The sequence below is a fragment of the Carcharhinus amblyrhynchos genome, chromosome 13 (genome assembly GCF_965287045.1).
Source record: "Carcharhinus amblyrhynchos chromosome 13, sCarAmb.v2.hapA, whole genome shotgun sequence".
Lineage (NCBI taxonomy): Eukaryota > Metazoa > Chordata > Chondrichthyes > Carcharhiniformes > Carcharhinidae > Carcharhinus > Carcharhinus amblyrhynchos.
Genome location: NC_137336.1, coordinates 68,953,846 through 68,980,404, shown reverse-complemented (window position 1 = coordinate 68,980,404; position 26,559 = coordinate 68,953,846).

The window sequence follows — 26,559 nt, the reverse complement described above, 5'->3', positions numbered from 1 at the left end:
TGTAGTTGACAGAAAATTTCTCTGACTATAGAAAGAAAACTATTAAAAAGATCAAGCTGAGGAGTGTTAATATGAGAGAATTAAAACACCTTTTATTTCAGGGCTCAGTATCAAATCCAGGTACCTGCAGATTAGGAACAGCACAATTGATAATTAGCGCACAAAGGACCATAGACATCTCTCTCCATTCGAGAGACGCAATTGGTTATACATAGCTTGAGGGTCACCAATCCACAGGGGTGGGCAAGGCAGACCTCCATGAACCATCATAGTCAATACCCCCATGTCACCTTCATACACTATACCTCCCATAATCCCCTGTCATTTCCATGCTTCCCATTACCACTCCATGCCTCCTATAAACTCCAGATCCTTTTACAGTACGCTCTACAACTTCTTTACTGTTGGTAAAGCCCAGGGTTTATTTGAAATGAATATTTCAAAAAATAAACTTCTGACCATCTAACTAAACCGTCATATCCAAAGATGCTTCAAACAGAAAAAAACATAATCCATAAATCTCATTCAAAAATGAATATCCCTTCAAGTGGTCAATCATTATAAAACACTTAACTTACAAGGCACAAAATCCTTTAATAATTTCTTAAAACAGTCAAACAAAATGTGAACATATCATCACTGTTGAGTTAAATAGTTCTGGGCCCTTTGAAACATTTGATAGCCCCAGCTGAAATACCAGATAGCATTTGATAGCCCCAGCTGAAACAGCAGATGGTTTATTTTTTAAGTAGCAATTGCTGTTTCATTTTTATTTCAAAACACATTTTCTGTAAATCAATGCAGTGTCACAGATTTCTTTTAAGTTTCAACAGCAAGGACTGTTGCCAGACAGTTAAATCTCCATCCAAACAAGAGTTTCCCAGCATGCTTTTCTACCATTTGGATTCTTTATGCAATTTCTCCACTGGGAGAAGTACTGTAATGCAGGGGAGAGGTGTTTAATCAATCACTGCAGTAAAAACACATCTAATTCACAATATAGTATCTAATTACTGAAACGGAAAGAACATTTTTTTCCTATATTTTAAGCCTGTTAATGAAAGATTTCCAGCAGCAGATAATTTTCTTCTGTTCCACAATTGGAACTTGAGTTCCCACAGAGTTTGTAGTTCTTTGCTGTGCCATGAACCAAATCACCTACCAAAATAGATCTAACTCCATGAAAATGGGGAAGCAGTAGGCAAATAAGATTACTGAGTATGGACCCAGTCCCCACTACTTTATCCCAGAGCCATAAAAATTCCTTGAGATGCATGGGATCCATAGTGACTTGGCCACTTGAATTCAGAATTGATTTACCCATCGGGGTGAGAGAGTAGTGGTGGAAGGGTATTTTTCTGGCTGGGGGTCCATGACAAGTGATATTCTGCAGGGATCTGTACTGGAAACTATTTCATATATATAAATGATGTGCATTGGTAAGTTTGCAGACAACACAAAGATAGGTAAAGTTGTGGATAGTGTACAAAGGATATAGATCAGTTGCAGATATGAATGGAAAATGGCAGATGGAGTTTAATCCGGTCAAGCGTGAGGTGCTGCACTTTGGGAGATCAAATGTTAAGTGTAAGTATACAGTTAATGAACACCACTGATATACAGAGTGATCTTGGGGTTCAAGTCTATAGCTCCCTGAACTTGGCCACACAAGTAAATAGGGCGATAAAGAAGGTATGCGGTATTTTTGCCTTTATTGGTTGGGGCAATGAATGCAAGAGTCAGGATGTCACGTTGCAGCTTTGTAAAACTTTGGTTAGGCCACACTTAGCGTATTGTCTTCAATTCGTCGCCATATTACAGGAAGGGTAAGGAGGCTTTGGAGAGGGTGCAGAAGAGGTTTACCAGGATGCTGCTTGGATTAGAGGGTTTGAACTATAAGAAGAGGCTAGATAAACTAGGATTGTTTTCTTTAGAATGACGGAGAAGTCTATAAAATTATAACAGGCATAGATAGGGTTGACAGAATCTAAAATATCTAATACTAGGGAGCATGCACTTAGGTTGAGAATAGGAAAGTTCAAAGGAAATGTGAGGGGCAAATTTCTCAACACAGAGTGTAAAGGTATCTGGAATGCGCTGCCAGGGTAGATATGATAGGGGTGTTTAAGGGGCTTTTAGATAAGCACACACATATGCAAAAAAAGAGAGGGATATGTACTAAGGACAGGCAGAAGAGATTAGTTTAATTTGGCATCATGTTCAGCGCAACATCATGGGCCAAAGGAGCTGCTTCTGTGCCATACTATTCTATGTTCCATGATGGAAATGGAAGAATCCTGGCATTAGATTCCAGCTGCTATTTTTAAACCTTCCTTTCTTTGTTCCAATATAGATGGGGAAATGAAAATCAGGGCTTGTAACTTTGCTGGAATTTTTATTTATGGTCTATCCAGGGTTTCCACCTAAGTTACAGAGATGTGCCTCAATGAAATGGTCACAAGCACAAAAAGTGCTGGTTCTACAAAGAAGCAATTCACCCAGTGCCACACACCTGCCTTCACTTCAGAGCTCTGCAAATTATTTTTCCAGATAATAACTGAATATCCCTCTGAAAACCTCAATTGAATCTACCTCTACCACGCTATCAGGCAGTGCATTCTGGATCCTAACCACTCCCTACATGAAAAATATTTCCTCATGATGCCATTACTTCTTTTGCCAATTTCCTTTCACCTGTGTCCTCTGGTGATTGAACCTTTTACCGATAGGAACAGCTTCACCCATCCACTTTGTCCATATCCCTCATTATTTTGAATATCTCTATCAAATCTCATCTCAACCTTGTGTTTTCTGTTAGAAACTGGAAGTTAATTGGTCATGATTTACTATCTGAATCAAGTATCATCTTTGCACAAGGTCCTGTAGAAATTGGTCAATGCCTTTTAAAACAATAGCTCTACGAACTCCAAGGAATTTCTGAGATATGAGTGAGTAATAGGTTCAAAATTCCACAGTCCCTGTCTCGTAGTGGTGGGCTTGATTTCGTGATTTGAAAACTCATTAAGTAAATAAGGACCTATAAATATAGTAAGTCAAATGGATGGAAATTGTAAATTTAGCATGTTACCAAAAATTTCAGTTCTTAAAAATATATTATTTTTCCTTGACTTACAGGTAAACTGTATCCTTGATTGATGATAGGTACTGCACTGCAGGCAACGTGTGCATTTGTGACAAATGATGCAATTAGTGCTGCTGTGCCACCGACTAAGAATACCACTCCACTTCCAGCGTAATCCTTGTAAAATAAAATGGATCAAACGGTTCAGGATACATTGTAGTAATTATAGAATATATTGGTTACTTCAAAAATCTCCTGACAGTGGTAGGTAAGATAAGAAAACACTTGAAGCCTGATTTTCTGACAACGATAAAGCATTAATTGCACTCGCCCATGGTTCTGGGCACACTTGCAGTTCAAAATGTGGACTATGTTGGACTTTTATGACAGGTGTCATCCTCACAGTATGAATATGCTGTCATTAAAAAAAGTCTGATTATGCTGCTGCCTGCAAGTCTTTAAAGGTTATATCTTGCCAATAAAGAGGAAATTGTGATTTTGTCTAACCAATACAGATCCTTGAGTGCCTCAAGGATCTGTTCTGGGACCCTTGTTGTTTGTCATTTTCATAAATGACCTGGATGAGGAAGTGGAGGGATGGGTAAGTAAGTTCGCTGATGACACGAAGGTCGGTGGTGTTGTGGATGATCTGGAAGGATGGCAAAAGTTGCAGCAGGACATAGATAGGATGCAGGACTGGGCGGAGAAGTGGCAGATGGACTTCAACGCGGATAAATGTGTAGTCGTCCATTTTGGCAGAACCAACGGGATGAACGAGTACACTATCAAGGGCAGAAGTCTGAGTAGTGTTGAGGAGCAGAAGGATCTTGGGGTCCGGGTCCACAGGACTCTTAAATCGGCCTCGCAGGTGGAGGAGGTGGTCAAGAAGGCGTATGGTGTACTGGCCTTCATTAATCGAGGGATTGAGTTTAGGAGTCGGGAGGTAATGCTGGAACTTTATAAGACCCTTGTCAGGCCTCATTTGGAGTATTGTGCGCAGTTCTGGTCGCCTCACTATAGGAAGGATGTAGAAGCTATTGAAAGGGTGCAGAGGAGATTTACAAGGATGTTGCCTGGACTGGGAGGCATGCCTTATGAAGTTAGGTTGAGGGAGCTGGGACTCTTTTCCCTGGAGAGACGAAGGTTGAGAGGCGACCTGATAGAAGTTTACAAAATGTTGAGAGGAATAGATAGGGTGGACTCTCAGAGGCTATTTCCCCGGTTTGAAATGGTTGCTACGAGAGGACACAGATTTAAGGTGCGGGGAGGGAGGTTCAGAAGTGATGTTAGGGGTAAGTTTTTCACTCAGAGGGTGGTGAGTGAATGGAATTGGCTGCCGTCAGTGGTGGTGGAGGCGAACTCGCTGGGGTCTTTTAAAAGACTTCTGGATGAGTATATGGGGTTTAATGAGATTGAGGGTTATAGATAGGTCTGTAGGTTGGTAGGTGATGATGTGATCGGCGCAACTTGTGGGCCGAAGGGCCTGTTTGTGCTGTAGTGTTCTATGTTCTATGTTCTATGTTCTAATACAGTTCTCACGGTTGGACAGCATTGCTATGTTTGATGCTGAAGGGATGAAAATACACTATTTTTAATTTGGACAATGCAATTTATAATAATTTTCTAATTGTTAAGTGGCCTAACAATTATGTGCACATTAAAATTTTAAAAGTTTAGCATTTTACTTGCCTCAACTGGAAGATTTATATAAAAAAGACCTGACTGGTGCCAAAAGGATCGAGAAACAATTGGATAAACAAATCCTATAATAAAGCAAATTTAAAATGTGACTGTTAATTAACTTCAAAGTTTCACAGAATATTTAACTGATACACCAAACATGGAAGGCAGAATTTTCCTCTATTTCACTCATATTGTTGCAAGAGCAACAGCAGTCTTTGCAAAGGGAGCTCCAATGTTTCTTTCAAGTTACGTCCTTATCTCATTTATTGCCTCAATTTCACTAAGGAACAACTCTGTCGATGGGCAATCTCTTGGAGTTGACCTGCAGACAACTGGTCAACAGGCACATCATTGGATCATTCCAAGACAGTATGACAAATGCCAAATCAGGCATTTGGCTGTCCAGATACATTGGGCTGGCAACCAAGGATTTGTGTGTATGGAGCAGCATTTTCATCACCATCCCTGGGAAAATAGGAGTTCAGATTTACAAAGCACAGGGTGTTTATTAGATTCCCAACAGTACAAGGCATGTTAGAGGGTACCCATGTAATAGAAACAGCATTGAGCCAGGCCATCAACCCCGGCAAGCAAAGGTACATTTTCCTCAGGATGGTGCAGTTAAGTGCTAAATAAGGCACCAGCTGATCGCATGCAGTTGAGTGCCTATTTTTCTTTCCATGAAAGTGCTGCATTTGTGTCCATTACTTTTCCATGGTATGGACTGTGTTTCCTAGTTCGCTTTTATTTGATATCATTCTTGTCTGGTACCTATCCCTTTGCATAGCCCTGGACAAGGTTGGTAAATATGATGAATTTTCTTTATAAAAAAACAAACAATATTTGCTCCCATATGCAGCCAGTTAATTGAAGATTTAAACTGCTGGTTAGATTCAGAACATGCTGGTTCAAAGCCAGAGAGCACGACTGAGTTTCTGTCAATTAGTCAAATACTCTGGCCCTGTATGTACTGAGCACATTTACCTTTGTGAACTTTGTGAAGCAGGCAAAGTCAAAGTTTCAAAGCACAAATTTTGCCTGCCACACAAAAAATTATTTAAAATGTTGAAAATACTGTGATTTGCTTAATAAAGTGTATACTTCAAAAAGGATTCAATTTTTCAGTAGCCAGTCAAAACTGTATTCTTTGCAGCCGATAGATAACTCTCAATACATATTAATGCATCTAATCCTGTGAGTCCAATATCTAGTTATTATTCACAAATGCAAGGTTTTGAATTGGTTTTGATCTTGCTGGATTCTTTAAAATGTACAAGCAGGATAATCTCTGCTGTATATTAAAACTTCAACAGATGCATAACCATAAAAACTCAAAAGTACACTACCTGCCAAAATGTAGCTGGATATAACGTAACCAATTGGTTCTGTCCTTTGTGTAATAGCTCCAGATACGATAGTGGTTACAATAGCACATCTTGCATAATTAAAAAAGAAATGTGAAAAGTTGACATTTCCAAAAGTAAAGAAATTCTTATTTCCGAAAATTCTTTCTTGATCTCCAAAAGCAAAGGCATAGCCGTGTATCCAGTAGGCAACTAAAGACACAACTACAAAAAAAAAGCTTCTTATTAATGAACGTTTTCAGTGCTGTACAGAAATAAGACAGACTATAGCGACTGAAAAGCCAGTTTCCTTGAACTAGTTTGACTATTGAAACATACACAAAAATTCCAAGTTTTATGAAATATGTTCAGCTTGTAAGTAATTTAGAGGAATTCCCCCATTTTACATTGTTCTGATTCAGCGACTTGCACAACAGTGGTCCAAACTTTTTAACTTGTTATTATTTTCCATTTTCTTGCAGAGGTCTTCTGTTCATGCTACATATATGAATACGAAGCATGTGCAAAATTATGACACATATAGGATTATTTTGCTTTAGAATACCGAGTGCTGTGTGTCTCACCAACTCATGCTCATTAAATACAACACTTCAAAAATAAAGTGTAATGTGTCTGTTCATTTTTGAAGTGTTGTATTCAATGAGCATGAGCGGAACAGGCCATACTAAAATTGCCAGGTATATCCAATTATGCAGTGGACTTTGTTGTAGTATGGAATTATTTTTTGCAAAGTTTTCTGAGGCACTGTTTGAAATGTAAAGGTTGAAATTGGATAGCCCCTGCAAACAGTGTGAAGATCATACTGTACGATGAATCTATGCAAGACAGGCACTATAGGAACTCATATGGGTCATCAGTTTACTTTAGTAAAGGACGTTTTTAAATGATTTATAGAGTTGATCTGAAATTTTTGTTTCATGGTAATTTATTTCAGCATTGTGGCCAGATGGGCACTAAATGTAAATTATGGTGTTAGTCAGCTATTGGTGAATGGAAAATGAGAGCTGCTTTCACTGGGAGCACAGCTAGATGAATTGATAAAGGACAGCCCAGCCAGAAATGTGATGCTTTCTTCCATCTTCCTCCTCAACTCTTCACCACACACTGAGTGGAAAGGGTTGTACCCTCATGACAGTAAGATTGTGCAGCATGCAGACCATCACAAATCGTGACATGTACTGCAGAGCTCCTCCAGAGTGGTCCAAGCAATGTAACTGTTGCTAAAACACCCTAATGATCTGCTCAATGCCCACATGAACCTAATTTAGTTAAGTTTATGGTCGCGGTTGCTGGCCTACTTTGAGGTATATTTCGGGCTACAACAGATGGCAGATTTCACTGAGCTCCTCCTTGGCAATATAGATATTTGATACACCATTCCTAACAGACTGATGTCAGAAAATTGTTCTCCAAACACCCTGAGTGCATAAGACTTTCTGAAAGCACCTTTCTCTCTTTCTCCTCCACCTTCAAGCCGTTTGTCTTCCTCTGTGTTGTCTCTGCTCATTCTGTCTGTCATGTTGCAGGCTAAAGGACAGAAATTACAGGACCCACGACTGAGAGCAACTGATCTCAGCAAAGCCTCAGAAACTTCAAATTAATAGTGTAAATACATGAGGTTATGGGGATAGGGTCGAGGTAAGATGCTCGATCAGAGAATTAGAATAGATTCAATGGGCCAAATGACCTCATTCTGGGAATTCCATTCTATGATTCTTCCTAGCACTTGCTTATCAACCAATTTCTGAACAAGCTATACATTCGTTTGCGCCTCTTCAGCTTCAATCAGGGTTTTCTTTGCCAGTTTAACAAACCTCAATGGATTATCCTATTTTATCTCATTTGTTTTCCCAGCACTTTTCTTAAGCCACCAACACTGCGACTTTGTGTTCAATTTATTACAATAAAAACATCTAAAGTTTCTTACCTCTCTTCCGTCCTCATATGTTTCCTTTTTAACCTGAAGTAAATGATCCTTACTTTCTCCAATAAGACCTCATTTGCCTTAACTACCTGCAGATTTCACTTTCCCCAGTTTCTATCCCTCAAAGATTGAAACTGATGTCAAAAAGAAAACCTTGATTTATGAACTAACTGAAAATCATTTGCTATTTCTGCTGCTAATCTCAGTTTTAATCTTTTACTCATCTACCATTTTAAGTTGAAATTTTCTTTCCAGTTCCTGAAGTTCAAATTATCTCTTTTTCCCTTCCTCTCGCTCTTTCTCTTTCCATTTGTTCTGCCAATGCTACATTCTCTCTTTCCATTGCAATTGCCTTTCTTTCTCTTCTCTCTCTTTCTTCTACTTCCAATTCAAGCCATCTCGTTTCCTTTTTCATTGCAAGTTTTTTCATTTATAATTGAATTTTAGCCAATTCCAATGATTCAGACTTTATTTTTAGCAATTTTAAATGCTCAGCTGTCACTGAAATTATCTTGTTCTTCCTCACACTTTCAGGCAAAGTCAGCTTCAGCTTATTTGCCAAGTCCAAAAGTATTGCTGTTAACCACCTTTTGTAAACCAGGAAATCTTTAGCCACTGAAAGAGCCATTTTCCAAAAAGCTCTTAAACTAACCAAATGCAACACCTGAATAAAAAATACCAGTCCCTCAACACCCACTGTTTTTGAGTTCAATAATCCTAAAACAAAAAATTATAGTTTTTAATCCTGGATGATTCCCCCAATTTTGGTTTGGGTGCCAGATCAAAACCCCAAGGTATATTATGAAGCTATTATGAAGCTATTCTGGGCTCCAGCAATTTTTATATTTTGGCATAAATGGTGCTTCGCCTCAGAATTGATTCCACTGACAAGTAAGGGATCTTTTATCAAAACAAGCTATATTCACAATAAAGTTGAAGTGTAACTCTAACAAAATCAAACAGTTGATGTTGAACAATCTTTAAACATGAAAAGAAACAACTCTTAACTTCTAATTTATTACTATACAGTTCCAATTAAGCAATATTTCTCTTATTGTAATGACCTCAATGAGGCCCATCAGTTGGACCTCAAGGTATGAGCTCCCTGTCTCAGGTCATGACTCTGACCCGACTGTCATTCTGCTGTGGTTATATTCGCAGCCAGGTGTCCCTGGAGGGGAGCATGCAGTGTCCAAGAGCACTGTTAATGCATTCCATGCCCTCTGGGCATTGCAGAGACTGGGGTGCATTATTGGCCCCTTTACTCACATTTTGATTTGATATTTCAAGTTTCCTTTCCACTTTGTCTTTCATTTCAGGCAGTTCCCCTATTTTTTGGGAGCTGCCCCTTTTAACTAATCCCTCCATTAATTTGAGTTAGTTTTCTTGGTGAGCCAAAAAGATTGGGAATGATTGCCTGCCCAATTAGGGAGTCCCACTTGTGCATATAATGAGGACTGTCAGGTCTACTGCCACTCTGGATTCTGACTTTGTAGCTGAAGCACTCTTTGGAGTGGAGATAAGCTTGTTAATAAGGGGAATCTGGTGAAGGAACACCGTCCTCTGAGAAGTCATTTCACAGTAAGAAGTCTCACAACGCCAGATTAAAGTCCAACAGGTTTATTTGGTAGCAAATGCCACTAGCTTTCGGGGCTCTGCCCCTTTGTCAGGTGAGTGGGGAGCTCCTACTCACCTGATGAAGGGACAGAGCCCTGAAAGCTAGTGGCGTTTACTACCAAATAAACCTGTTGGACTTTGTGAGACTTCTTACAGTGTTTACCCCAGTCCAATGCCGGCATCTCCACATCATGAGTCATTTCACTTACAGGCTTAAATCCCACTTTAAAAGTACAGTCAGCAAACACAAATATACTTGTTCTGACTTGGACAGATTTTGTAGCGACAGAGAGAGAGATACAGAGCTGCTTATAGGCTGCTATCTTTGAACAGTCCTTTCCAGCAACTGAACTCAAAGCTCCTCCCATTTCTATAAAATATAAATATAAAATATAAAAATAAATATAAAATATAAATATTAATGAATATAAAAGTAGGGAGGTCTTGCTGTGGCTATATAGGGCATTGGTGAGGCCGCAGCTGGAGTCCTGTGTGCAGTTTAGGGCGCCATACTTACGCAAGGATATTTTGGCCTTGGAGGGAGTGCAGAGGAGGTTTACTAGGCTGATGCCGGAGTTGAGGGGATTGAGCTATGAGGAGAGGCTGAATAAACTAGGCTTGTACTCGTTAGGGTTTAGAAGAATGAGGGGAGATCTCATTGAGACGTATAAGATGATGAATGGGATGGATAGGATAGAGGTGGAAAGACTCTTCCCGCTCAGGAAGGACAGTAGGACTAGGGGGCACAGCCTCAAGATAAAGGGGGGGTTGGTTTAGAACGGAGTTGAGGAAGAACTTCTTCACTCAAAGGGTGGTGAATCTCTGGAATTCTCTGCCCGTTGAAGTGGTGGAGGCTACCTCGCTAAATATTTTTAAGACGCGGGTTGATGGGTTTCTGATAAGAGGGGGGATTAAGGGTTATGGGGAGAGGGCGGAAATGTGGAACTGAGCCACAACAGATCAGCCATGATCTTATTAAATGGCGGGGCAGGCTCGAAGGGCCAGATGGCCTACTCCTGCTCCTATTTCTTATGTTCTTGCATCACATGACTATATGACTCTGTGTACTTAATTCACCTTCCATTGCTTTAATCAGAAAACATCCTAAAGTTCTTTTTCTGTGATAAACAAAAGCTCATTAAGCCTTCCGCTCATTAAACACTTATAGGGCTAAAATCAGTAACTTTCCACTTTTATAGAAAATGCTGCATTCCCTCCACACGAACTGAACGCTTGTAACAAAACATTGCACCTTAAAGCAGTCCACCTCAAACAAAAAATATATTAACAGCACAGTATCATAACACATCTGCTCTGGAAGTGGCAGTAGATGGTAATCAGCAGGTTCCTTGCCCATGTTTGATCTGATGCAATGACACTACATGTGCGCTGGAGTAAATGTTGAGGAGCCCCAAGGAGATTCCCTTTTGACTAGGTCGCCATTACTGGTGAGTATTTCATCAGTATCTAAACTACACAAGTCCCTCAGAAATTTCCAAAGTTCAGTTAAAACTTCAATTAGATTCTTCCAAACTCCAGGAAATATAGGATCGTAGAAGGAGGCAAGAGCAGTTCTGCTAGTCCCATTCCCACATCCTTTTCCCATAGACCTGCAATTTTCTTCTCTAGGTGCTTATCCAATTCCCTTTTACAAGCCCAAATTCAATCTGCCTCTATTACACTCTGAAGACACTGTATTTCAGATCCTAAACACTTGCTGCATAAAAAAAAATTGGTTCTTTTGCCAATCACCTTAAATTGATACCGTTTGATTCATTAATCTGAATAAGAACAATTTCATTCTCTCTGCACTCTCTATACACTTCATGATTTCATCTCCTCTTAAACTTCTCATCTATAAGGGGAAACAATCTGAGCTTCTACAGAGTTGGCATAAATGGGTCATTTTCTGATTAGCAGTCAGTGATGAGTGGGGTTCCCATTAATCTGTGCTAGGACCCCAACTATTCACATTATATATTACTGATTTGGAAGAGGGAACTAAATATATTATCTCCAAATTTGCAGATGACACAAAGTTAGGCGGGAGGTTGAACTGTGAGGAAGATGCAGAGATGCTTCAACATGATTTGGACAGGCTGAGTGTGTGGACGTATGCATGGCAGATGCAGTATAATGTGGATAAATGTGAGGTTATCCACTTTGGTAGCAATAAAAGGAAGTCAAATTCTTATTTGAATGGGTGTAAATTGAGAGAGGTAGATACTCAGCGAGACCTTGGTGTCCTTGTGCATCAGTTGCTGAAAGTAAGTGCGGAGGTACAACAGGCAGTAAAGAAGGCAAATGGTATGTTGGTCTTCATAGCAAGAGGATTTGAGTATAGGATAGAGATGTTTTGCTGCAAATGTATAGGGCGTTGTTGAGGCCATATCTGGATTTTTGTGTGCTGTTTTGGTCTCCTTTTCTGAGGAAAGATGTCCTTGCGAAAGTGGGAACACAGCGAAGGTTTACCAGGCTGATCCCAGGGATGGCAGGTGTATAATATGAAGAGAGACTAAGTCAGTTAAGATTATATTCATTGGAGTTTAGAAGAATGAGAGGGGATCTTACAGAAACTTAGAAATTCTAACAGGGTTAGACAGGGAAGATTCAGAAAGAATGTTCTTAATAGTGGGGGAGTCCAGAATTAGGGGTCATAGTTGAGGATATGGAGTAAACCTTTTAGAACTGAGGTGAGGAGAAATTTCTTCACCAAGAGGTGGTGAATGTATGAAATTCACTACCACAGAACGGTGCTGGGGCCTCAGCTATTTACCATTTATATAGATGATCTGGAGGAGGGAACCGAGTGCAGGGTGTCGAAATTTGCTGATGACACCAAGATTGGGGGAAAGGCAAATTGTGCGGAGGGTGTGGAGAGTCTGCAGAAGGATCTAGATAGGCTGGGCGAATGGGCCAGGAAATGGCAAATGGAATTTAATGTTGGCAAGTGTGAGGTGGTCCACTTTGGTAGGAAGAATGGTAGGAAGGACTATTACTTACGTGGTGAAAAACTGCAGCAGGCAACGGTGCAGAGGGACCTCGGGCTCCTTGTGCATGAGTCGCAAAAACCCAGCTTGCAGGTGCAGCAGGTGGTCAGGAAGGCGAATGGGATGCTGGCCTTCATAGCGAGGGGGATTGAATATAAAAGTAGGGAGGTCTTGCTGCAGCTGTATAGGGCATTGGTGAGGCCGCAGCTGGAGTACTGTGTGCAGTTTTGGGCGCCGCACCTGCGCAAGGATATTTTGGCCCTGGAGGGAGTGCAGAGGAGGTTTACTAGGCTGATACCGGAGTTGAGGGGATTGAGCTATGAGGAGAGGCTGAATAAACTAGGCTTGTACTCGTTAGAGTTTAGAAGAATGAGGGGAGATCTCATTGAGACGTATAAGATGATGAATGGGATGGATAGGATAGAGGTGGAGAGACTCTTCCCGCTCAAAAAAGACAGTAGGACTAGGGGGCACAGCCTCAAGATAAAGGGGAGGCGGTTTAGAACGGAGTTGAGGAGGAACTTCTTCACTCAAAGGGTGGTGAATCTCTGGAATTCTCTGCCCGTTGAAGTGGTGGAGGCTGCCTCGCTAAATATTTTTAAGAAGCGGGTTGATGGGTTCTTGATAAGAGAGGGGATTAAGGGTTATGGGGAGAGGGCGGGAAAGTGGAACTGAGCCACAACAGATCAGCCATGATCTTATTGAATGGCGGGGCAGGCTCGAAGGGCTAGATGGCCTACTCCTGCTCCTATTTCTTATGTTCTTATGTAATTCAGGCCAAAACATTGTCTGATTTCAAGAAGAAATTAGATATAGCTCTTGGAGCTAAAGGGATCAAGGGATATGTGGGGGGACGGGGGGGTTCAAGACATTGAATTAGGTGATCAGCTATGATCAAAATGAATGGCAAAACAGGCTTGAAGGGCCAAATGACATACTCCTGCTTCTTGTTTTTCCTCCTATCAGTGGGAGAGGACACATCCAAGGGAGGTAATGGTGGTCTCTGAGACATAGTCATTCTCATCAAATCATATTTTACTGACAATGTCAGGCTGTTGCTTGACTAGTTTGTGGGGCAGCTCTCGTAATTTTGATAGTCATGAGGGCTTTGCAGTTGACAAGGCTGGGCGTGCCACTGTCTTGTCAAACTTTTTCTATATTGTGTCCAGTTTCCGCAGTGATGCTCTTGGCACTGACTTTCTCAGCCACCATTATTCAGGCCATCTGACAACAGTTTTTGGGACATGTTGGGAAAGAATACCTTCCGCACTACCCTCATATTCTCCACATAAGTTCCAGAAAGCAACCAACAAGCTGTCCGGTTCAATAGTGGTAGTCAGCTTTGAGACTCTGCAGCCATTTTACAGTTATTGGTAAATGATAGGTGATATAAGCTTACTTTATGAACTGCAATCCCACTTATGTACAGCAATGGAATATCCTGGACGTTTCATGCATCATGGAGACAGGGTTCTCCCATGGACAAGCAGTAGGGCAACCTATCCTTCAAACGTTAATGAGCCTTTCATTTCTGGGCAGAAAACACAAGGCTGCCATTTTTCCTCATTCCACCTGTAATCATTCCAGGATTCAGAAATAATTATAGGAATCTGTTTCCAGCACCAATTTTGGTACTTATAGAAATCAGATGCTGTGACTTCAAATGATTCACATGCACAACCTGATGTGCTAACAAGCAATCCAATGGATGCAAAACCAATTTCAATTGAAATAATTTCATTTAAATATGAAATACTTGCTGAAAAATTAAACTGTAATACCAAGTAGTCTCAGTAGATAAAACAGAAAAGACTTACATGTATCTACCACATTTTTAAACAGAATAGCAACAGTACTTGGTGCTGGTGATCGCCCAACCTCGTAACAAGTTAATCCAACTTTCATAACTGTATTAAAAGTGAAAAAGAACATTTTAAAGAACACTTAATTTTACAAAAATACTACAGTTGATTATTTTCGTAATCTCACTTTTATTTGCACATACTGGAGTTTAAGCTTTCTAGAGGAATGTAAGTGCTTTACTGGAAATTCAAATAAATTCCATGGGCTAAAGCAATCAATAATTGAGCCATAGAGAAAAAGTGTGGAATCTACTGCGCCTCAGATATTAGCACGAGTCAGGACCAATTCCAGGTCCTAACCCTGACCTAGCAAGGCTACCACCTGGGAAATCTTTCCTGGAGCTAGTCACAATTCAGAGGCAGGCACGTTCTTGCCACTGCTGGCCCAACCTGAGTGCTTTCAGTCTTGAAAAGCTGACAGCCCCATTGCCAGAGGTAGGGCCTGGGGGCCTGCCACTGCCAGAGGAGCAATGTGAAAATGCCTCCATCTTGAAACACCCTCTGAACAGGTTTGGATTTCGTTAAAAAACTTTCACAACAGCAGCACGCCACCTCCCCTGAAGGGAAAATCCTTTATCAGGAAGTCAGCCCTGCTGTGGCCCACTGATGGCTGTTGTTGGGGGAGATGCAGGATGGTGATTATAAGAGGTTTCACTGTCCATCCCCAGGCCTCCCACCACAGACCAGCTCTAAGCACCTGTTGGGCTTGCCCGCAATGGACAATTTATAATGCAGATTGGCTACTCAACAATGCTAGGCAAAAGATCATCCGGAGGTGGGAATACATCTGCTGTCCTTACACTTACATCTATGAAATTTCCCCCAGTCCCAATTTCAAGCCCACCTCCACTACACCCATAGTCTTCCAATTCTTGGTCTGCATTGAATTAGCTGGTTTAAGATGAGATCTTAAAATTAACCTCAGTGCCCTTGGAGCACTGAGGGGGAAAACAGAAAAAGATATTTCTCCCTTGAAGTGTCTGGATATCAGATTCTGAAATCCAGGAAAGCTGAATCTACTGCACAGACACTTATCAAGAGTAATTACTTGGTTGAGAGTCCAGAATGTCCAACACCGTGCAAACATAACGTAGCTTAGCCAACATTTTTAGTAGATGAAGCAGTGGGAAGAGGGGGGAGTGGGGGTGGAATTAGAGGGAAAACAAGAAGATAAAACACAAATAATCTTACTACAATGAAAATTCATTCTAATAAATTAGTGTAAAGGTGTGTAAGAAAATAAACTTGAAAATTCCAACCAAATATATAGGAACACCACCACCTACAAGTTCCCCTCCAAGCAAGCCACTCATCATCTTGACTTGAAAATATATCGCCGTTCTTCTACATTCGCTGGGTCAAAATCCTGGAATTCCCTCTCTAACAGCATTGTGGGTCAACAGCATATGAATTGCAGTGATTCAAGGAGGCAGCTCACCATCACTTTCTCAGGGGCAACTAGTGATGGGCAATAAATGCTGACCAGCCAGTGTAAGAGAAATCTGTACTGTGTAAGAGAAATCTGATATGTAAGAGAAATCTGTACTGAATATTATACCTGAGCTGGGTATGGAATTCGGAATCATAGATATTAGTGAAATGTTTTCTTAAAGTAGATTTAGATGGGTAATGGGATAAGTATGTAACCTAATGTAATCAAGCATAGCTGACCTAATGTAATCAAGTATAGTTGATGTGATCAAAACAGGAGACCCAAAGAAGTAGTACAGCAGTTACTTATTAACGAATGCAAACAGTAGTCACTTGGGAGAACAATGAACACTGCCCAGTGGTTCAACTTAATATTTAATTGTAATAAAAAAGAGAGAATAAAGTGAGCATGTTTTTCTTCACATTCGGCCTAAGTCAGCTAAACCACGATTACTGTATAAACAGAATAGTTTGGATAAGGGCAGAGACTGGAACTACCATGGTTTCAAGGACAAAGAGATGTATTAATGAGGGACCAATCTCAAGCAGGGTAGATAAAGGGCTATCCCAGAAATAATGATGGCTAAAACAAGGAAATCTAAGGGTAAGATAAGAGTTCTGAGATATGGAGCTGTAATGTGCATAAAAAGACTGTAAGCAGAATGATTCATTGGAGTGTTCCGGACATCCCGGCTTTATTCTCTTGTGCTGGAAAATAAAGTCTACTGCTTGGAGGATTACAACTCAGACTCTCTGTTTCAATCGGGTTAAATAAGTTGTCGTCTTGGGGAACCACGACAAAATTGGCGCTGTGAGCAGGGTGTTGTGGGAAATCGCCCAGAAAATAGCATCTGGAAGGAGCGGCGGAGATGGTGGTCCGACTGGGGCTGGACATCCCAAAGCCGGCATTCTGACAGCAAGGTAAGCAGACTTATATTGCATGTAAATCCTTGTTGTCGGAAAAAGGGATCTCGAGGCCCGGCGCACCCGGCTCTCTGCTGGTCCTGGATCTCCCCAACCCAAAAGACATCCTGCATAGGTAAACTAAATTGTGTAAAACACTTTGAGAGACTGAGTCTGATCTGAAGGGTAGAGTTTTGCATGCAAAGCGCGCTGCGAATACTGTATTGTCTGTGAATGGGTAAAAAGTGAGACGGGAAAAGAACCGAACGCTAATTGATGCAACTAGGTTAAGTCAAGCGGTTTGGAGCGGGATTCCAGGTTACGACTTGCCCAAGGAGAGTAAGTGTAGGAAGGCCTGCCAGTCCGAACCTACCCAGGACCTCGGGTAAGGGACGTCAACCGAGAGGGAGAGAGATCTGTGAGAGATTGCTCTCTAACCTAATACGGTAGTCAAAAAGCACAGGAGTGGAATCTAAGCCAAGTGAAGGGGATTAGCAGCTAGAATAGAGGAAGTAAAAGACCAATCTGAACAGACTGGTCTGAGGTAGCGGTGTGGAGGATAGAAATAAAAGGGAGATTCGGAACACATTCAGGGTAATAACTAACAGCTTGGAAAAACTACACTGACGAAACCGCCTAGTGGCGAGATCGGTACACTCAGTTGAAAAGGAAGGCTAGTCAGGGGATTAAAAAGGACAACAACAAAAACGGAAGCAACACTGGATTGGAAAAAGATTACACATATAACTAATTTGGATGAGGTAAAAAATGAGTGGCCATATGTAAACTGGGAAGGAATAGCAGACAGGAATTGGATAGACAAAATAAAATTGGAAACTTTAGGGACATTGATAAAGGGATCTGACCGATACAGGGTATTCATACATATAGACGAGCAAGTGAAAGCCTACTACCCTCTAGCCCGGGAGAGGAAGATAGTGCCGGGGCAGGGGGCTACGGGGAAGTGGATATCGGGACCCCGGTTAGAATTACAGATACTGGCAGGGGAAACACAAAGGAAAAGTGAACAGGGGTCTAAGCACGGAAAAACAATACAGCGGGTAATAATCACTGTGATACCTAACTCTGACAAATTAAGTGATAAGAATTGCGATACCAATCCGAAAAGACGAATAATGGCAAACAAAGTTAAAACACCAGTGGAGATGTTAGGGGATAAGTTCCCAGCCCTCAGGGGGGATATAGAACACATCTCTAAGAAGTGGGCCAAAAGAACAAGCAAGACAAATACACAGTGGCCGGAGGAAGGCACATGGTGCATAGAGAGGTGTGAGGATCAGAAGGGAATGATAAAGAACTATAAAATCAAGGATAGATCGAGCAAAAGAAGGGAGAGGCGAGAAAAAGAGTTAGAGATATTAGCGTTATTCGAAGAAGAGGGGAGAGAGAGAAGAAGAGCATGGGGGGGGGGGGGTAGGATGCTAATGCCAGTCCAGACTCAGGAGAAGAAGGAGCTGGAAGACCCAAACGTAGCCCCACCCCCATACCTGGAAGGGTCAAATCCCGTAGGACTGTACCCAGTTATATCAGGCACAATGAATTTTGAGGGAGAGTTTGACGTGAAGCAAATGACAAAGGAACAGTGGGCACAGAAGGAGGAAGATAGGAGACAAGGTATTGAGGAAGAGACTAAGAGGATGGAAGAAAACCTGGATGGGTTAATTCAAAGGAGGGGATACAGTTGGAAGGAACGTTGATACAATATGTGGATGATTTATTATTATGCACAGAAACACAAGAACAATGCAGGAAGGACAGTTTAAAACTATTGGAAAGATTAGCAGAAGGGGGTCACAAAGTATCCAGGAAAAAGCTGCAGTTGTGCCAGAAAAAAGTAGAATACTTGGGGAGAGAGATATCAGCAGGGCAAAAGGGGATAGCTTCACAGCAAATAGAAACAGTACTAAAAGTTCCGAAACCACAGACGGTGGGGCAAATGATGACATTTTTGGGAATGACAGGATTCAGTTCAGAATGGGTGGAAAGCTATGCAGAAAAAACACAGGCACTACGAAAGATAATGAAGGAGGCAGGGTGTGAAGAATTAAAAGCCAAATTAAAATGGGATAAAGATGCTTCAGACGCATTTGAGAATATAAAGAAAGAAATGGCACAGGCACCAGCATTGGCTTTACCAACCTATGACAAACCCTTTGACTTATTTGTGAGTAACAGAGAAGCAGGATTTGCTACAGCAGTGTTAATGCAGGAGAATTGCAAGGGCAGACGAAGGCAGGCTGTAGCGTATTACAGCACCAAGCTAGACGACGTAGCAATGGGGTATCCTCCTTGCTATCAAGGTCTGGCAGCAGCTTGGTGGGCATACGAAAAGGCAGCCACAGTCACAATGGGGTATCCGATAAACATACATGTATACCACAAGGTAGCTGAATTGATTGAAAAAGGGAAATTTGTCCTGACGCCATCAAGAATTCATCACTTTCAAATGTTGACCACATTCCCTGACATTACGATAGTAAAGTGTAATAGGGTCAACCCAGCTGATTATATGCCATTACCACATGAGGGAGAGGAGCATGAGTGTGTAAGAGAGACAAGAACGTTTATGAAACTGAGGAAGGACCTGAAGGCAGATAGATTAGACACAGAAGGAAAGCGAACTCTGTATGTTGATGGTTCGTGCTATAGGGATCATGTAGGAAATCACGCTGGTTATGCAATAGTTGAACAGAAGGGGGAAACATTTGAGGTGATAGAGGCGAAAGAATGTGAGCAGCCATGCTCAGCCCAGTTAGCGGAGCTTAAAGCGTTGACCAGAGCATGTGAGCTAGCAAACAGGGAAGCGGTGGAGATTTATACTGATTCGGCCTATGCCCACGGGGTCTGCCACCTATTTGGGGCAATATGGAGGCAAAGGGGATTTATGAAAAGCGGAGGAGGACCAATACAACACGAAGGTCAGATAAGAACATTAATACGGGCCATGATGAACCCCAGGGAACTAGCCATAATCAAGTGTCAGGCACATAAAAAAGGAACAGATAGCATCACACAGGGAAATTCCAAAGCCGATAAGGCAGCTAAAGAAGCATCAGGATGTGTCGAAGCTATGATAGCCCCGGTAGAAATAGCAAGATCGCATCCAGGGCCAGGTGTGGGAAACATCGAACCCCAAATTACATTAGAAGATGTGGCCCAAGCGCAGGAAGAAGCCTCTGTGGCTGAAAAGACAATGTGGAAGGATAGGGGAGCCTTACAGGGACAGCATGATAAAATATGGAGAAATGGGGAGGGATTGATCATAGCACCCACACCATTACTAACCGTACTAATCAGCGAAGCACATGGGGTTGATCACTGCGCAAGGGGGGAAGTGACCAGAAAGATCAAAAAGGAAGGATTTTGGTCCCCATATCTACAGAACTCAATTGATTACATACTAAGTCAGTGTGAGGTGTGTGCTCAGAATAATATCAGAAAGGGCATTACTGCCCCAATAGGGCACATACCCATTCCCGAAGGACCCTTTAAACACCTATGCATGGATTATGTGGCTATGGGAAAGGTGGTAAGAGGGAAAAGATATATGCTGGTGATTATTGATAGATTTAGCAGATGGATTGAAGCAACGCCATCCAAAGATCAAGGATCTGGAACGGTGATTAACTTCCTGTCAAAAGAAATCATCCCAAGATTTGGCATACCCATGCAGTTAAGTTCGGACAATGGATCTGCTTTTATCGGAAGGGTGCTGAGAGAGACTCTCTCGGCATTACGGATAAAGCAGAAGTTTGGATGTGTGTATCATCCTCAGTCCCAGGGAATGGTGGAGAGAGCGAACGGGACCCTTAAGGCTAAAATAAGTAAGATTTGCAGTGAAACAGGGACAAACTGGATAGATGCTCTGCCCCTGGCTCTGATGCAATACAGAAGTCAGGAAAACAGAATCACACATTTGAGCCCGCATGAAATGATGACAGGAAGAGTAATGCCGGTGCCAAAGATCAGGGGAGCAGGGGGCCCCACGCTGGAATGCTTAGATCAGGACACAAGGGAGTATGTATGGCAATTAACTATTATACATAGAACTATATTTGAACAGGAAAAGGCCAAGGAGGAAGAGAGCCCTGCAGCAGAACACCAGATCAAACCTGGAGATCAAGTATACATCAGAAAGTTCCGGAGGCATTGGAACGAACCGAGACGAGAAGGACCGTTTGAAGTCAACAAAGTTTCTCCCACGGCGTTGCAAGTAGAAGGCAGTATACTGTGGTATCACTTAAACCATTGTACCAGAACGGTACCAGGGGTAGGGGAGAGAAGGGAGGTTGAGGATAGCAACCGTTTGGATAGAAGTAGCAGTGAGGAAGAGATAGAACTACACGGGGAGAATTTTGGGGAGGAGGAACAGAGCCAAAATAGAACGGAAGAAGTAGAGAATGGTGAAAGTGGCTCTGTGCATGAGCTGGCTGATGATGCAAATGTCCAGCCTGGGCCTGTTAGCCAAGGTACCGAGGGAGGTGGGAGAGAGGCAGGGGCCTCTTTCCCCACCTGGGATTTGGAAACTATTTCCCTCAGGGACTTCCTTGACCAGTAGGAAAGGAAAATGGAGTGCCGAGAGCATAGGGGTGCAGAATCGGGAAGGTAGGGCAATAAAGCAAGCGGAGCTTAGGCGAGCAGTAAGCACGAATACTATTTGGGAGAAAGCACAGAGCAACAGATGGTGGAAATGGGCTGAGTATACGGGCTGGAAGAACGCTGATGGGAAAGGGTGTGTGGTGTGCGCATCAGAGAAACCCCATCTTCGGGTAATTGATATACCATGGGGATCAGGGGAATGCAGGAATTGGCAGGAAAACTGGAAGAAGGAGAACTGTAAGGGAACATATGCGACCTATCCGTACACTTACACCATAAAGGACCAGAAGATCGCTGTACAAATGGTAAACTGTACGGGAGCTTTAGGCGATGATAGGGAAATGCCAGTATGCCAATACCACTGCATTTTATATGCCGGGGTAGGGAATGGCACATATCATGTAGCTTCAAGGTGCCCGAAATGGCCACGGATAACGATGGATGAGACCCCTGACCAGTGGCGGATAGACCCTGATTTACAGGTCCAAGATTGTTACTGGAGAATGGGCTTTGAGGGAACCAACGTAGGGGAGTATGCTGGGAGATGTGAAAGAATGTGGGATGTGTCTGATATTCGTAGTTTGTTCCCACAAAAAGGGGGGACCCCGCCTCCCCCGGAGGTGCTAGATGTGCAAAGAAAGCAGTTGGCCGACCTCTGGTGGCTCTGTGGCCCAGAGAAAGGGTTGTTGGCACGATTACCACCAAACTGGAGGGGAGTGTGTGCCCGGGTTATGCTCGCCCAAAGCACTATAATACTGCCGGTAGAGAGAGAAATTAAATCCCGAAAGATCAGAAGGGCATACACCCCTAATCCTGAGGTACGACTAGACGCGATTGGACAGCCTCGAGGCATTCCTAATGAGTTTAAAGCCAGAAATGAGATAGCTGCGGGATTTGAATCCATTTTCGTGTGGATCACACCCAGCAAGAATACAGAATGGATTAATTATATCTATTATAACCAACAAAGGTTTATTAATCATACAAATGACGCCCTAGAGGCTCTAGGGGAGCAGTTGGATGCGACGAGCGAAATGACCTGGCAGAATCGACAAGCATTAGATTGGCTCCTGGCAGAAAAAGGAGGGGTGTGTGTTATGTTTGGGGACCAGTGTTGCACATTTATCCCTAATAACACTGACCCAGAGGGGTCATTTACACAGGCCATGACTAAGCTGAAGAATCTTAGGAAAGAAGTGAAGGAGAACGCTGGGTTCGGGCATGGGGTATGGAATTGGCTGGACAATATGTTAGGAAGATGGGGGGCCTGGTTTGCTAAAGCTGGAGTTGTGGCAGCCATGACAATAACCATCCTGGGATTAATATTTTGCTGTTTTTTACCTGTCTTGAGATCTCTCCTTGCCAGATTGGCAGTGCGACAAATGGTGACACAAGTGACAAGCAACCCACGTTTGGGAGGGACAACTAAGGAATGGGGAAACATTGAACTGCCCCCGCTGGATGAATTCACAATGACCCTGGTCGAAATTGAAACCTGTCAGTTTGCGAAATAGCTGCACTAGTGGAGGATCGTTCTACAACCTCACCGATGCCTACGGAGACCAAGAGACTTAGTCTGTACACAGGAATCAGTCTTTTTCCCTTCCCTAGACAAGGGTGGGAAGGTTTTTGGCTGATGACTGTTAGGGGCAGGCAATCTGGGGGAGCAACCTAAAAATCAGGACTTTTGCTAGACAAGCCATGATAAGACTAGAATGGGGACATTGATCCCTGACCAAAGTACTTGGCTCCCCCACGTTGCCTACAAGTGTGATTAAATATGTGCATGTGAACGGGGTCGAACAAGGGGACTATCTGAGCTGGCCTTGGTAATCGGGATGAGGCTAGGGGATAGCCTCAAAGGGGGGATATGTAAGAGAAATCTGTACTGTGTAAGAGAAATCTGATATGTAAGAGAAATCTGTACTGAATATTATACCTGAGCTGGGTATGGAATTCGGAATCATAGATATTAGTGAAATGTTTTCTTAAAGTAGATTTAGATGGGTAATGGGATAAGTATGTAACCTAATGTAATCAAGCATAGCTGACCTAATGTAATCAAGTATAGCTGATGTGATCAAAACAGGAGACCCAAAGAAATAGTACAGCAGTTACTTATTAACGAATGCAAACAGTAGTCACTTGGGAGAACAATGAACACTGCCCAGTGGTTCAACTTAATATTTAATTGTAATAAAAAAGAGAGAATAAAGTGAGCATGTTTTTCTTCACATTCGGCCTAAGTCAGCTAAACCACGATTACTGTATAAACAGAATAGTTTGGATAAGGGCAGAGACTGGAACTACCATGGTTTCAAGGACAAAGAGATGTATTAATGAGGGACCAATCTCAAGCAGGGTAGATAAAGGGCTATCCCAGAAATAATGATGGCTAAAACAAGGAAATCTAAGGGTAAGATAAGAGTTCTGACATATGGAGCTGTAATGTGCATAAAAAGACTGTAAGCAGAATGATTCATTGGAGTGTTCCGGACATCCCGGCTTTATTCTCTTGTGCTGGAAAATAAAGTCTACTGCTTGGAGGATTACAACTCAGACTCTCTGTTTCAATCGGGTTAAATAAGTTGTCGTCTTGGGGAACCACGACACCAGCAACACCCATGTCCCACAAATGAATGAAAACAAATGTTACCATGAATGGGTTTTTTTACTTAAAGAGACAAAAAGCATTAGAGTTAGTTACATAGTGAATGTCCATTCCATAGAAAATTTTTAATAGTACTCATCTCAATATTTTTACCCCTTTCTATAGTTCCATATAATGCCCTTTGTAATGTGATAGTACAAAATCTGGAGTGTAATGGCTTGACAAAACAAGTAACGTTCAAAATGAAAACAAAAATACATGATTTAAACTTTAATGAAGGTAAGGTGATAGGATAATAACCCACATTAGCTGTAGCAATATTCAAAAACAAAGAAATCAGTACGAATTCACCTAATCATGATTTACATGGTTTGATTTAAACTTTAAAGTATAGGAAAAATGGGAAAACACTTTTCATTGACAATCTCCCCAGTTTTCCAGAATAGTAACCGCAGGAGAATTTAGATTGTTCAGACATCAAGTTTGTTACACACTTGGGCTGTAGGTTCGATCTAATGCATAATTTTATGATGTCACTGCTGGAGAACATTCTCATGTGTCTTGAGGTAGATTTATTAGAAACACAGGTTACAAACAGCTTGCAATACATTCTGGACAAGTAGGAATTACAATACTGATCAGGACTGAAAACGTTGGTGGTGATTCTCCAGGGCCACGAATCCTAGTTGGGAATCACGATGGCCCGTTGAATCAAGCGGAGGGCCAAATCAAAATTCTCAACGGACATCAAAACCGTTCAGAGGCTGAATAGTCCAATCCTGGAACTGCAGATTTGTTTGATGAGGTGGGCGAGTGGGGTGCTCTGGATTCTGCACTCGCTTTCTGTTCTTTATGCTTGGTCTCCATGTCTCCTACCCAATGACGCTCAAGGTGATGGCGCCTTCGCAGATGCTTCTTCTCCAGTTTGTGTGTTCTAAGGCAAGTGATTCCCATGTGTAGATGGGGATGTTGAAATTTTAAGAGTGTCCTTGTAGTGTTTGCTCTTCTCGTAAGATCTTGCCATTGTGGAACTCGGAGTAGAGTGTTGTTTTAGGAGTCATGTGTTGAGCATGCAGATAATGTGGCCCGCCCTTCGCAGTTGTCAAGTATGAGCAGTATATTGAGATGGATAGAAAACTAGCTGGCAGACAGGAAAACAAGAAGTGGGAATAAACGCCCCCTTCGCAAGTGATAGGCAGTAGGACAGGCAGTAGGACCCTGGCTATTCACAATGTATATTAATGATTCAGATGAGGGAACTGAATGTAATATCTCCAAATTTGCAAATGATACAAAGCTGGGTAGGAGGATCAGCTGTGAGGAGGATGTAGGAATGCTTCAGTGTGATTTGGACAAGCCATGTGAGTGGACAAATGCATGGTAGATGCCATATAATTTGGATATGAGATTATCCACTTTGGTAGCAAAAATAGGAAGGCAGATTATTACCTGAATGGCTATAAACTAAGAGAGGGGAGTGCGCATTGAGATCTGGGTGTCTTTGTACACCAGTTGCTGAAGGATGTTAATGTTGTAGACAGTAAAGGCGGCAAATGGTATGTTGGTCTTTTTTGCAACAGGATTTGAGTACAGGAGCAGGGATGTCCTGCTGCAAGGGCCTTGGTGAGACCACACCTGGAATATTCCTTATCTGAGGAAGAATGTTCTTACTATGGAGGCAGTGCAGTGAAGATTTATCAGACTCATTCGTGGGATGGTGGGACTGACGTAACAGGACAGATTGACTTGGTTACGATTATGTTTACCAGAGTTCAGAAGAATGAGGGGATAGCTCATAGAAACCTATAAATCTGTAACAGGACTGGGCAACAGTAGATAGAGGAAGGATGTTCCTGATGGTGGGGAGTCCAGAATCAGGACTCAAAGTCCAGAGATATGGGGTAAACTATTTAGGACTGAGATGAGGAAAAATTTCTACGCCTAGAGTAGTAAGCCTGTGGAATTCACCACCGCAGAAAGCTGTTGATACCAAAACTGTATGTTTTCAGGGAGTTAAGATATAACTCTTGGGGCAAAGGGCTCAAAGGATTTGGAGGGTGGGCTGGAGGCGGGATCAGGCTATTAGATTGGATGGTCAGTCAGAAACAAAAATGAATGGCAAAGTAGGCTTTGTTGGGCCAAATTGCCTACTCCTGCTTCTATGTTAGCAAATCTCTTAAGTGTGATCTCATCAGAAGTTTTCTAGAGATCCAAATAAACCATATCCCCTGCTTCTCCCTCATCAACTCTTGTCATTAAATGCTTGAATAATTCCAGTAGATTTGTGAAGTATGATTTCTCTTTCATAAATCCATGCTGTCTCATGCTGTAGCATGTTTCTCACTGACAACTTGCAACAAGACCGCAACATATTCAAGCTTGTACTAATGGCTACTAACATTCATAACACAAATGCTATACAATGACTATCTCCAACAAGACTGAATCTAACTGCCTCAAGGCAGTTGAATC